A 12,482-nucleotide genomic window follows, 5' to 3' on the forward strand; every position below is an offset into this window, starting at 1 on the left:
TAGTTACCAAAAAGGTTTGTTTTAATCTATTCTTTTGTTTTTAATTGTAGTGCTGTCTTGCCATCCATCCATCCATCCATATATAGTGTTATTTGTTGTACTGTATTACCTTTTTATTGTTATTCTTGTTGTTGCTGTGCAAACTGTCATAGATTATGAGCTCATAGGGTTAGGATTAGTGGTTGACAAATGCATTACCAAGTGTGAATATATCAAAATCATGTTGGCAGTATATTTCTATTCAGTAAGTATTGGCTTTTATCAGCCATTGGCCACCACTAGTTAATATATATAACAGTATATAATAGGTTTTCTGTCATCGCTAATAGAAGGCACCAAGGCAGCATAATCGCTCATTTTTGTTAACAGAGATGTTCCTCACTTGCTGTGCTTGTACAGTTTTGGTGGAGAGGAAGCTCTCTAACAGAGCAGCATGTGTTCATTTAGTAATTTCCTCCTTATCTTTAAACAGGGGCCATACTTCCATGCTGAGGTCTCTTGCTGCTGTAAAGAGTTTGGAAAGGCATTCATGGTTGTTATCACTTTGAAATGGCAAGGAAGTGACAAAATGACTGGGCAAAGAAGAAACCATAATTAACCACAGAGGAGAGTGGCTCTGCATCCCATAAAGTGCTGTTGCACACACACACACAAATATACACAAACAAGCATGCACAATCACAAAAGAGAAGGAATCCTTCACTGGCACAAGGTTTTAATACGAAGGAGCTATAATAGCGTCTGGAAAATTAACTTTTAAATCCACTGCTTTTTATGTTTGCCCACATGCTCAACAGGCCTTTTACTTTTTTTTTTTCTTCTTCTTTTTTTACTGCCAGCTTGTTAAATGTCTTCTGGCAGGTGTGGCTCTGGACCCGGCCACTGTTCAGTTGCTCTTGAGCAGGCCGGTCCCTGGAGAGGCAGGACTGCTGCATGTTAGGCTGGAATGATGGAGGAAGTGGCCACTACCTTCATCAGTCTCAATATGAACAGATCATAATTCAGCTAACTCAAGCTGGCTGAGAGTTGACTTAAATGATCATTAAAATAATATTAAACCTTATAAATGGCCGATTTAATTGACACTTATTGGGATGAAAAGGGCAGTTAAAGGAGTGGAAAAAAAAACATTCATTGGAAATTATCATTCCACCTCATCCAAATTATTTTATTTATACATAATTTTGAATATATATTTTCTATAATTTCTTGTAAAAAAAATTAAAGTTAAAATTTAATGCCATGTTCTCATCTAGTTCTGTCAGCACTGTACATCAAACAACACACACAAGCACTTTTACACACATCTGTCACATTGAACTCATCCAAGCTACCACCTTCATTGTGATTATGGTGTGAACATTAGCATGGGACACAGCTAATAGCCATTTAGCTGATTCAAATGAGGAAATATTGGAAGAAAGTTGGTGGTGGAGTGCTTTTCATGCAGTCTGCATGAAAGCACTCCACCACCAACTTTCTTCCAATATTTCCTCATTTGAATGCTAGCTGGAGAAGAGACTTGTTTCCATTTCCAGAATTAGACTAAAATTATTCTAAATCAGTGGGGAGGAGGCAGAACAACCCTCTTTAGTTTTTTTGGATGCATTGACAATGTTTGCGATCACTTTGTTGGCTACCTCAAAATGCTGGGACTGCCAAAGATTAGCCAAATAAATTGCTTAATTGATCCATTCACTTTTTAACTGATTCTTGATTAAGTGAAAAGCCTCAAGCATGGCAAGAAACATAAAGGAAGTGTATTGCTGTCATATCCCTGTTTACCTTGCTATGGGACTTCCCACTGGCTTTTTTATTCTTAAATTTAACTGATAATAATCACTATAGGCTAACCAAGGATAAAACCCTACCCTGAAATGATAATATTCTGCATTTTTAGCTAGATTTTATGTACCACTTTCAGAAGGTCCCAAGAGGGTTGGTTGGATAGGTTTTGTTTCCTTTTATAAACTATTTTAGTTTATTACTATTTTTTTTTTTTTGTAATTAACAACAAATAAATTAGTCTTAATACCGAGCCTTGAGGTACGTCATACTGAATTTGTGATTCATACGGTCCCACGACTGAACCTGAAAGTATTTTATTTTTTATTTTATTTTTTCACTTTGGTTTTATATCACCTGAATGAGTTTGAGGTCCTTGCCACTGTTGAAATTGTGGTTTGCTTATTTGAGGTCTGAAAGACACATTACTTTAGAAATGTATTGATGACTGCACTGACTGACATCACTGAATGAGAGAAAAAAATGAACTGCATTAAGCTAGCTGATGGCTCTGTTGTCTTCTGTAGTGCAGCTGAATTCCATCTTGCAGCATTGACACTGACATTGAACTGACTTGAATCAACACTGAATTGATTCAAGCTGAATAACATCATTGCTGCCTTTTGTAGAACTGTAGAATTATATTCGTTTTCAAATCCACACTGAACGTCACAGTGTTATTAATCTAAACTGAACCAACACAAAACTGTCTTGACCTCAATAATGACACTATTGTATTTTAGAACTGCTTTACAGCTGAATCTGAATTGTCTTCATAGTTGAGTTTCCATAATTGATTCAGCTATTTTTCATGTTTATGAAGCTGTTTTTGGCACAATCTGTATTATATAAAGTTCTATAGAAATAAGTTTGTTGTTGTTACATGAAGGGATAGTTCACCCACAAATGAAAATTTGCTGTTAATTTACTCACCCTCAGGCCATCCAAGATTTTTTTTTTTCTTCTTCAGTAGAGCAGTACAGAATATGTTTAGATGAAACTGTTGTCCTTGGCAATTCAAACACTGCACGTCTGTGGTTTTGGATGATTTAGATGTGAAAGAAGATGACATTTTATGCACAGCTCTACTTGTTTGGTCCAGAATACTATTTAAAACACCTAGCTAGCTTGCCCTTTCAAATTATAACACATTTCAGAGCGTGAGAGGCAGACATTGAGAGATATTATTCTGGTAAAGATTACATAGGCCTTTCTGACACTACTGTAGTAAAAAGAGACAAAGTAGTAGACTTTCTTCTTCTGATACTAACAGATGCAAATACATGATTAGTTTATTTCCCAACAGGCCACCCATGACACATACCACCAGCAGAATGCGTAATGACCAGGTTCTTGACTCCCGCTCATAAAGCATTCCACGCGGCACACTCAACAATAAACATCGCTCTGAATTTAGTCCAGGCAGCGATCCTTAATTGCGGTGCATGTTCAGAAGTGATCGTTAGCAATTTTCTCAAGATAATAAATAATCAAATCATGCAGTGTAGCATTTTCTTTCTCGCACTCAAGCAAATGTGAAAGTGTTCTCTTGGGATGTAACCTCCGTACATGACAGCAGGAAAGATGCTGTGCTTGTGTGGAGAAAGTTCCAGAAACTCTGAGCCGGTAGTGTGTGACATGTCCAGGCCTCCCACATCCGAGCTGGGTCAGACTGGGCTCAATCCCTCCCGCTTAAGCCGACTACTAAATTCCAGGGTGATAATGCTGCACTCTCCCTGGTCTGGAGCTCATTATGTCTGTGGACTGCCAAGCCCATCACTACAGGATCCAGGGAGCAAAGTCTCAGAGCTGCCTTTGTTGGTCGACTCATGAGTGTGGAGTCAGCAGATCTGCCTCTTCCTCTCCAGAGATCAGCAGGAGAATTGGAACACATTGAGGGTAGCCAGATGCCATTTTCAAACTTAGTTTCAGAGGTGCTTCAAGGGAACGCCGAAAGACTTTGTGGTGGAATGCCAGTCCGCAACTGGTACTAGCACCCTGTTTTTTTTGTATGTTTTTCAAATAGCTTCAGACAGTCCTGCTGTTTCATCCACAAAATTAACTATGGTCCTCAATTTTAGGGGTTGTCCATAAGTAATCTTGTGTTGGATGTACACCCAAGAGTTCTTAAAGAAAGTATTAGGTTTAATTTGATATAACACACCCACACACACTACACACAGGTTTCCAAGTTGCATGGGGACATACAATAGTTGTAATAATTTTTATGCTGTACAATCCCCTTACCCTAACCCTAGCCCTACACCTACCTGTCATACAAAACTGCATTTTTAGATTTTCAAAAAACGTCATTATGTATGAGCTGTTTTCCTCATGGTGACCAAAAATATTAATTGTAAACTAATTTATTAATTGCATTGTTAACATTTATTATGAAATCCCATCTTTAGACTTTTTTATCCTCAGAATTCAGAATATGCAATTAAGATTTATTATATACTCTTGCAATTTAGATGTAGTTTAAAGACCCATCTCTTTAACCTGGCCTACACATAACATACTAATATGCTTCTAATATCCAAATCCGTTAAATGATTTTTAGGCTGCATTAATTAGGTAAACCGGAACCAGGAACACCCGATGTACATGCTACTATTTGACAGCATAGCCATATCGGCAACACAAGTCATTGAGTTTACTCTTGCAAGTTTAGATATTAACTCTGACAGTGACATAGTGAATGTAAATAATTTATTGATGCATACCAATTGCTGACAGGTCTCATTTGATATAATGACATAGGCATCTGCTATTTAATTATGAAAAAAAATAAGACATAAAAAAGCAATTAAAGTTAATATATGCATGCACTTCCATTTAAAAGCTTGGGGTCAGAAAAAATATCAAAATATCTTTAAAAGAAGACTCTTACAAAATATATTATTTACATAAATACAGAATATTTTATTTACATTTAATTAAATTCTTAAATATTCATTATATATATATATATATATATATATATATATATATATATATATATATATATATATATATATATATAAATTAATATTAAATTTTTTATATTTAAATTTAATATTCTGTATCAATTTAATAGGTATAGGGTTCTATACCCGCTGTACATACATACACACACACACACACACACAAACACACATATTGCATTCAATATAGTCTGAACAATATCCATACAAACTAAATACGACATATGTATATTCAAATATCATATATACTGTACAACATATGACATATGTGGATGTATGAAAACATGCTATCCCCTAAGGCGCATCAGTGTTTCTCGCTAAAAATCACACGGCCCACTTTTTGATATAAGGAAAACATCTCAGGTAACATTGAAACCTGTGAGAGCCACACACTGCTGGCACACAAGCTGATAATCTCATTTTGAATATTCAACATTTTTTTTTTTTTTTTTTTTTGCCAACTGGCAGCATGAGGAGAAAAGTGCTCGCTAATGAGAGGATAGTCAGTGAGAGGCTATAAATATTTTCACAGCTTATTTGGACGTTTCTGCCCAGTGGATATGAAGGCAGTGCTTTGATAAGGTGAAGTAGTCTGTTTGAACAAGTCATTTGGCACAGTGTACATGCTGGTGCAGGGAACTCTTAATTCTGCAGATCACACCTGTGGTGTGAATGTTATGATGCACCTTCAAGTGGAATGATTAACAGACTCAAATTGACCCCAATTTAGGCTTAATTCTCGAATGGCAACAGCAAAGGTGCCATTTTAGACAGGGCTAATGTGCCATTTTAAAGCCACAGACCACACTTAAAGCTGTTTTATTAATTTTACAGTGATTAAAAAAACATATGTTTGAGAATTAAATGTTGCATATATAATCTCAATTTGCTACAAACCCATGATTGGGGTTAGTGCATGAAAATATAGCCTGCCGCTGATCTAGACACAAGGGCATCCCTTTGTTTCTTCATCACTGGCTTACTCTCTAATGAGCGTTTATATTACAGCTTGCAACAAATGTCATCTGAGAGGACAGTACCACATGCTGAGCTTACAGTGAGATGCAGAGAGCAGAAATTTCCAGCGATGACTTTGGTACGTGAAAATACACATGTAATTAGTTGTACCTCAGTGACATGGACGTTGTAACCTTTCTGCTGGACAAGCAAAAGCTACTTTGCATGCTGAGCTCTCACAGGCTGTCTAAACTAGCTGTTAGTCTAGTAATTAGTGACTGTGCTGTTGTCACAGACATGCAATACAGCCTAAAGAATAGGGTATGGTAGTCTTTTGAGGAATGACATATAGTCTACAGTGTATATTGCTATTTTGGTTGCAACTGCCAGATTAAGTGTGTCCAAAACCGTTTACTATAGAACCATTTCACTGTGAATCAAACTTATTTGGCGCTTTATAAAGGATTTCACAAAACAGTAAAACTGCAGAAGTACTACACAAAAAATCCTTGTTTTGGCCAACAAATATTAACATGTATTAATATTAATATATAATGTGATATATAATGTGATATAATGTGATTTTGTAGTGTTCACTAGTTTACTGAAAAGTAAATTGGAATTCCAGTTTGGAAGACAAAAATTATCCTAATCTAACAAGAACTTGGAGTTTGAAGCTAACATACAAAACCACTGTGACATCTAGCTCTAGCCTACCTATATATCTACTGTAAATCAAATTTTCACATAAAACCACCAATTGACATAAATCATTCAGATTGTTTACATGAAAACCTTCAAGACTGATTCCACGTCGGCACCACATGACATTACTTGGACAACCAAGGCTAACTAAACATATGTCAGCCTCCATTTGCCCAGGGTAAAGTGACTAAACCTGTAGTTAATGACCCAGCGATGTCATGTAATTTACTTAAATTAAAATATGGCCAGAAATCGTGGCACATACACACTTATGCTTGCTCCCCCACATGGCAGAAAAGCACGAGCGCCCATTAATAGAAGCCTCATTGTAATGCCACGACAGTTTCTTGGCTGCTGCTTCAGCATGCTTGACAGTCGTGGTCACCCCATACCAGACCTCACCTATACTCGGGGCAAAGATAAATCCTGTGTGATTGATTGGAGTAGCTTTATATTCATTCATTAGCCAAGGCCCTGTCAGACAAGACCTGGCAGGTACCTTCATCCTAGTGTGGTCTCAGGCTCAGAATCCTGAGCTTATTAATGACATTTTAGACATTAATATAGCAGGGATTAGGGATATCCTATCTCCTTTGTTCCTCAGACAAACTTTATACAGTTTTTTTTAAGACTCTGGCTCGCTCTGCTTCTATCTCGCCCACGCACAACCCCCCTTCGGTTTCTGTCCTTCCCACCGTTTCTTCTTTAGCCACTCTTTTTGGTCCCTGTCATTTATGCTTTCTCCAACTGTCCTTTTACTTCTCACCTTTGAGGGCAGGACTAGTAATACAGTTTGATCAGTGTGAAAAGGACCTATCATCATGCACATTATTACACTTTTATCCTCGTCTCCACGGCAGTATTTCCAAGTTTCTTTCTCCTGTGCTCTTAATGCGCTACAGATATCCGGGAGCAGATGAGCCCTTCTTTTGCACCCAATCTGGTGACGGATAAGGGTTGGAGGTGGATCTCCAGTGCCGCGCTGCTGACATATCCCAGATCAACGCAGGTCTACCTCTGCCTCCCCATCTCTCATTTTGCCCCGTACTGTCGGATAATGTCCCTACAAGATGGCATTTTGAGGCTTTCCATGTCGAGATGTGTCGACTCAAGCTGTCTGATCCTGTGGCCATACGCAGGGGGAAAGACAGAAGGCCAGCGAATGTGGAGAGCGAAACAACCCGTGGGTCTGATGTTGACATTTCTCAAACTCACAGGATTGGTGCTGTGACCGGATCTAGTGCTCTGTTTATGCAAGATGGGAACACAAACTTGACACTAAAACACTACGGGGCCAACAGACACAATGCCAAATGTCTGAAGGCGAGACAATGCACAGTGATTTACCTTTACACACATTACAGAATTGGACAGTTGAATGTTCTTATCTCATTTTTTTTCAACCTGAAAAAGGAGCTGTTGTGCCTTTGAAGCCTCAGTTTCTTCAGTCTTCCCCAAGAGTTTGAGGGTTATTTTGTGTCTTAGAGGGTTTGGAAGTAGGATTCTTACCCTAATAGAGAGTCTTTGAGTGTGTTCCAAGGAGCTAAGACCACATGTGACAACACTATGTCCCTCTTGAGGAAAGACAGGCCTGATGAAGCCGGCCCTCCTTATGGCCAGCACTTTGCCAATGGCCCGTTTATTAGCGTTAAAAACTCTTCAAATTCACAGCCAAAGATTAGTGGCTTTTTTCCAGGTATTCCTCCTTCTTGTCCATATGGAAATGCTTTGCATCATTCCAGAATCCTCCCTCCTCCCGACCATATTTTCGTATCCCTTTATAGATTACAGACATGGCGACTTCAAAATGGCTTCAAATCCAAACGCTCAAATTGTAGCTGGAATGTCTGGCTGTCTGTGGGTGTGTAGTGGGTAGGCAGTGGCATGTGAGCCTTCCCCTGAACTCAGCAGGTACACTTATATGTGTGAGCCTAGTAGTAGAGGTGGAAATAAAGCACTGTTCATTAAGCTGAGGGGCATATACAGTGTTTTGGCAGAGTACAAACTAGAGATGTTCATTTCGGTTAATTTTACCGACCGACAACCATTACTTATCTGAACATTAAACCTTAACTGATAAGATTAGAAAAATAAATTAGTATCAAGTAAAAATAGAATGGATGAGTGTCTGTGACCCATAAAAAAATAATTCACAGTATATATCCCACAATTTTTGTGGCTGCTCCCGCAAACTTCTTATATTGTTTATAATGTTTGCACTATCAATATGCAGGTATTGAAATCGCTTTTAAATGCACGCTCGCTGTTGACTTTTGATTTCGCGTTCACGCGCACTCCATGTAAAGGAGCATGTCTAATATTACATAGTGACGACATAATGATCTAAATAAATACCTATGAAAAGTATACAAAAATAATATACACTACCATTCAAAATTTTAAGAGCAGTACGATTTATTTATTTATTTATTTATTTATTTTTTTGGACTTTTCAAAAGATACTTTTGTTAATAAAGGATTAATTGAGCAAAATCGACAGTAAGGACATATACAATGATACAAAAGATTTGTTCAAATAAATGCTGTTTGAACTTTTTATTAATCAAGGAGGAAAATTTATTGCAGTTTCCACATAAATATTAAGGCAGCACAATTGTTTTCAACATTTAAAATAAATCCAAAGGTTTCTTGATCAAATCAGCATATTGGAATGATCATGAAAACTGGAGTAATGTGAACTAAATGAATTATTTTACTGTATTTAAAAAAAATAAAATAAAAATAGCATTAGTGAGCATAACACACTTCTTAATTAATTAAAAATGTTCCCAAACTTTTGAACAGTAATGTGTTTTTTTTTTTTTTTTTTTTTTTTTTTTTTTTACAAAATCATTGATTTTGAGCCACAGGAACAATTATATATAATATTGTATATTATATAAGTAGTGTAGGAAGAACGACTCAATTTTATCATGCACAGAATTTCATGTTCGTGGGCAAAGGTTAGTGTCCAGATAATAAGCGTTTAATTCCCAGGAATGTAGAATGGATGCACTTTTCCTCACTCCCTCTACTGGCAGCTTGGATGCTGCACACTGTGTGCTAGAAACCTCACTACACTGAGGAACATTAAATGAAACCTTCACAGAAGCTATAAAATGTCTCAAGGCCAACACCAATAAATAACACAATTACCCTCACCTCAGGCCTATTAATTACCTGGGATGTGCTTTACCAGAACTACCTTCGTGCTGAATATCTAATGCTTCCCCTTTGACCGGGACTGGAGCCTCAAATGTCTCTATGGGGACAAGCTCTAATTAATCCTCTGTTACTGTTGTAATGGTGCCTTCCAGAGGGAGACCGCAGTAAAGCTCAGAAATATTATTTCACTCATACATTGTAAACAACAATCCATCTCAGGGGAAGTGGAAGGGCTGGTGTTTGAGGGTTGAAGGGGTGAACGGGGCAAGGCATTGGGGAAATGCAACATTTCAGTTGCTTACTATGAGCAAAACTGTATTGTCTAAGCTCTTGTTTAGTGTGAAAGGGCTGTCAAAACAGGGCATAATTTACAGAATGGCAAAATGAAAACAAACCCTTTAATTTCTGTTTTGGTCTCCTATATATTAATAACAATATTTATAATATTTATAATGTACTGTGTGAACTTAAGTTATTAATGCAAAGAACAACAATAATAATGCAAACAATAAACATAATAATAATAATAATAATAATAATAATAAGAAGAAGAAGAAGAAGAAGAAGAAGAAGAAGTTGTTTATAATATATAATTTATAATAATATATAATTTATAAATATACAAAGAACTAATAAAAATCTAAATAATAGAATAAAAAATATGTGTTCATAAATAATAATAATAATAATAATAATAATATATTACTACTACTACTGCTATCACTTAATTTGTATAGCACTATTTAAGCAGTGGAGCACTAAAAATTTACATTAATAATAATAAAAAAAAAATACAAGATATAAAATAATTCACCTATAACTTCTCAGTATTAATGAATACAAGCTACTGACATTCAGACAAAATGTCTAGCTCCTGCTATTATCTCATGTTAATGACGCACTAGACAAAACATGTCAGTGGATGTAGAAGAAGGTGGAAAATCAAACTCAAATTTGGAGCAAACAATAGAACAGAAGTGAAGTATGAATAGAGTCGCCAATGTGGTCAAGCTTTCTAGTGGTGTGTTTGAGTAACTTATCCTTCGAAAGGATTCTGATTTCTTGTCTCTTTGGTTCAAGACTCAAATTGTCTTCAGGTCCCTTTGTGTGCAAGAGACAAAGGCAGAACATGGCAGCTCCTGTCTGTAATTTTCTGTCCATTAAGCATAACAATAGTGAATAAGGCGAATGCTCTCCGGTTCTGGCTCTCTGCTTCTCAGAGACCTTGGTGCATGCCAGCATCCAATAACAATCAACAGCTGTGTCTATGAACAAACGCCATTCTCTGTCCTCCGAGCCCCAGAGGGAAAGAATGCATCTACTTTGCCTCACTGACCTTCAGAAGGAATGGCTTTCTGAAAGAATTATATGTCGTATGCATGGACAGCCCTCAATACTTTTAAGGATGTCAAAACCTAAAATGGTCTCCAGTGGCTTGGCCAAGGATACAACTGAGAAACCATGAGTTCCTGAAGATGACAGCCCCCTTTTTTTTTTAAATCAATAAAAGTCTGTGATCAGCAACTATCAGAAACATAGTCTAAAACTAACATTTGCCATTGCTGCCTTGTGTGACTTGAGAAAATTTACTGGTGATAAATATATATATATATATATATATATATATATATATATATATATATTTACCAGCCAGTGAAACTTGATGTGCTTTATTTTATAAAAAAAACAGGCATAACATAAATTATTATTATTATTATTATTATTATTATTATTATTATTATTATTATTATTATTATTATTATTATTATTATTATTATTATTATTATTATTATTATTATATAAATTCTAATTATGAAGAAACAATAGTATAGTGATATTTCTTTATTGATTTAATTTGTTTAATTTGATTTAATAATATTAGATGAAATTAGGTGATGTTTCTCTTTTGTTTCCAATATTATAATAATAATAATAATAATAATAATAATAATAGTAAAGTATTATAGTTATATTTGTTTAATTATATAATTTATTATCATTATTATTACATACTAATAGTAGACTTGCATTACTAATATTTATGGTTGTTTTCAGATGGAAATAAAATTGTCTTTGCGATTACTCTTAACCACTTTGTGTTCTCAGGCATTAATATAATTAATAATAAAAAAAAAAGATATGGGCCAACTTGTGAACAACACCGTTTCATACACTCGCCAACACTGAATTTGACTGAGTTTTAGGCTCTGATCATTAATAAATAAGCAATTTAGATGATCTTGTTCAGATACACTTATAAATGGATCAATAAGTCATTGTATAGCTCCAAAACCAACTGCATTATTTACTGCATTCAGGAAATACGGCTTAAGACCACAAATGTAAGGTCACTAGTGGACCAAAGGAAGGAAAATGTGCAAAAAGGCCCTATGGGTGCCCAGGAGGGGATTGTTGACCACAGCACTGTGGCCGCCTGACAGGACTTGGGCATAAACAACCACAACAACAAACACAAATTCAGACAGAGGTAAGGTGGCACGCAGACAGCAGCAGCTGTGGGTGGACAAAAAGCAGCATTTAACCGTTTGACTGAGCACAACATATAGCCATACTGCGGTCACACACACACACACACTTTAAACCCCCTAGACTCTCTCCAGCAAAGACACTCGCGACCCAGCATCCCTCATTTCCCCCGTGGGTGCAGGACAGTGGCCCAGGATCACAGGAGGCCCCTGCAGCTGGAAGGCATAAAGGCCTGAGAGGAGCAAAAGAGAGAGAGAGACTGGAGGAATCCCTAGTGTAGAGGCTTTTGGGTATTATTTTGCTCTGGTGTGTTCAGCTTGGCCAGACTGTCTCATGTATAGCCTGAAGCGGCTCGGGGCAGGGGGGTTGTAGTCAAATGGGTCTCATGTTCTTTTGAGCATGAAAGATGAAAGAAAA

Source organism: Carassius auratus, unplaced genomic scaffold (assembly GCF_003368295.1).
Source record: "Carassius auratus strain Wakin unplaced genomic scaffold, ASM336829v1 scaf_tig00215408, whole genome shotgun sequence".
NCBI classification, from domain to species: Eukaryota; Metazoa; Chordata; class Actinopteri; order Cypriniformes; family Cyprinidae; genus Carassius; species Carassius auratus.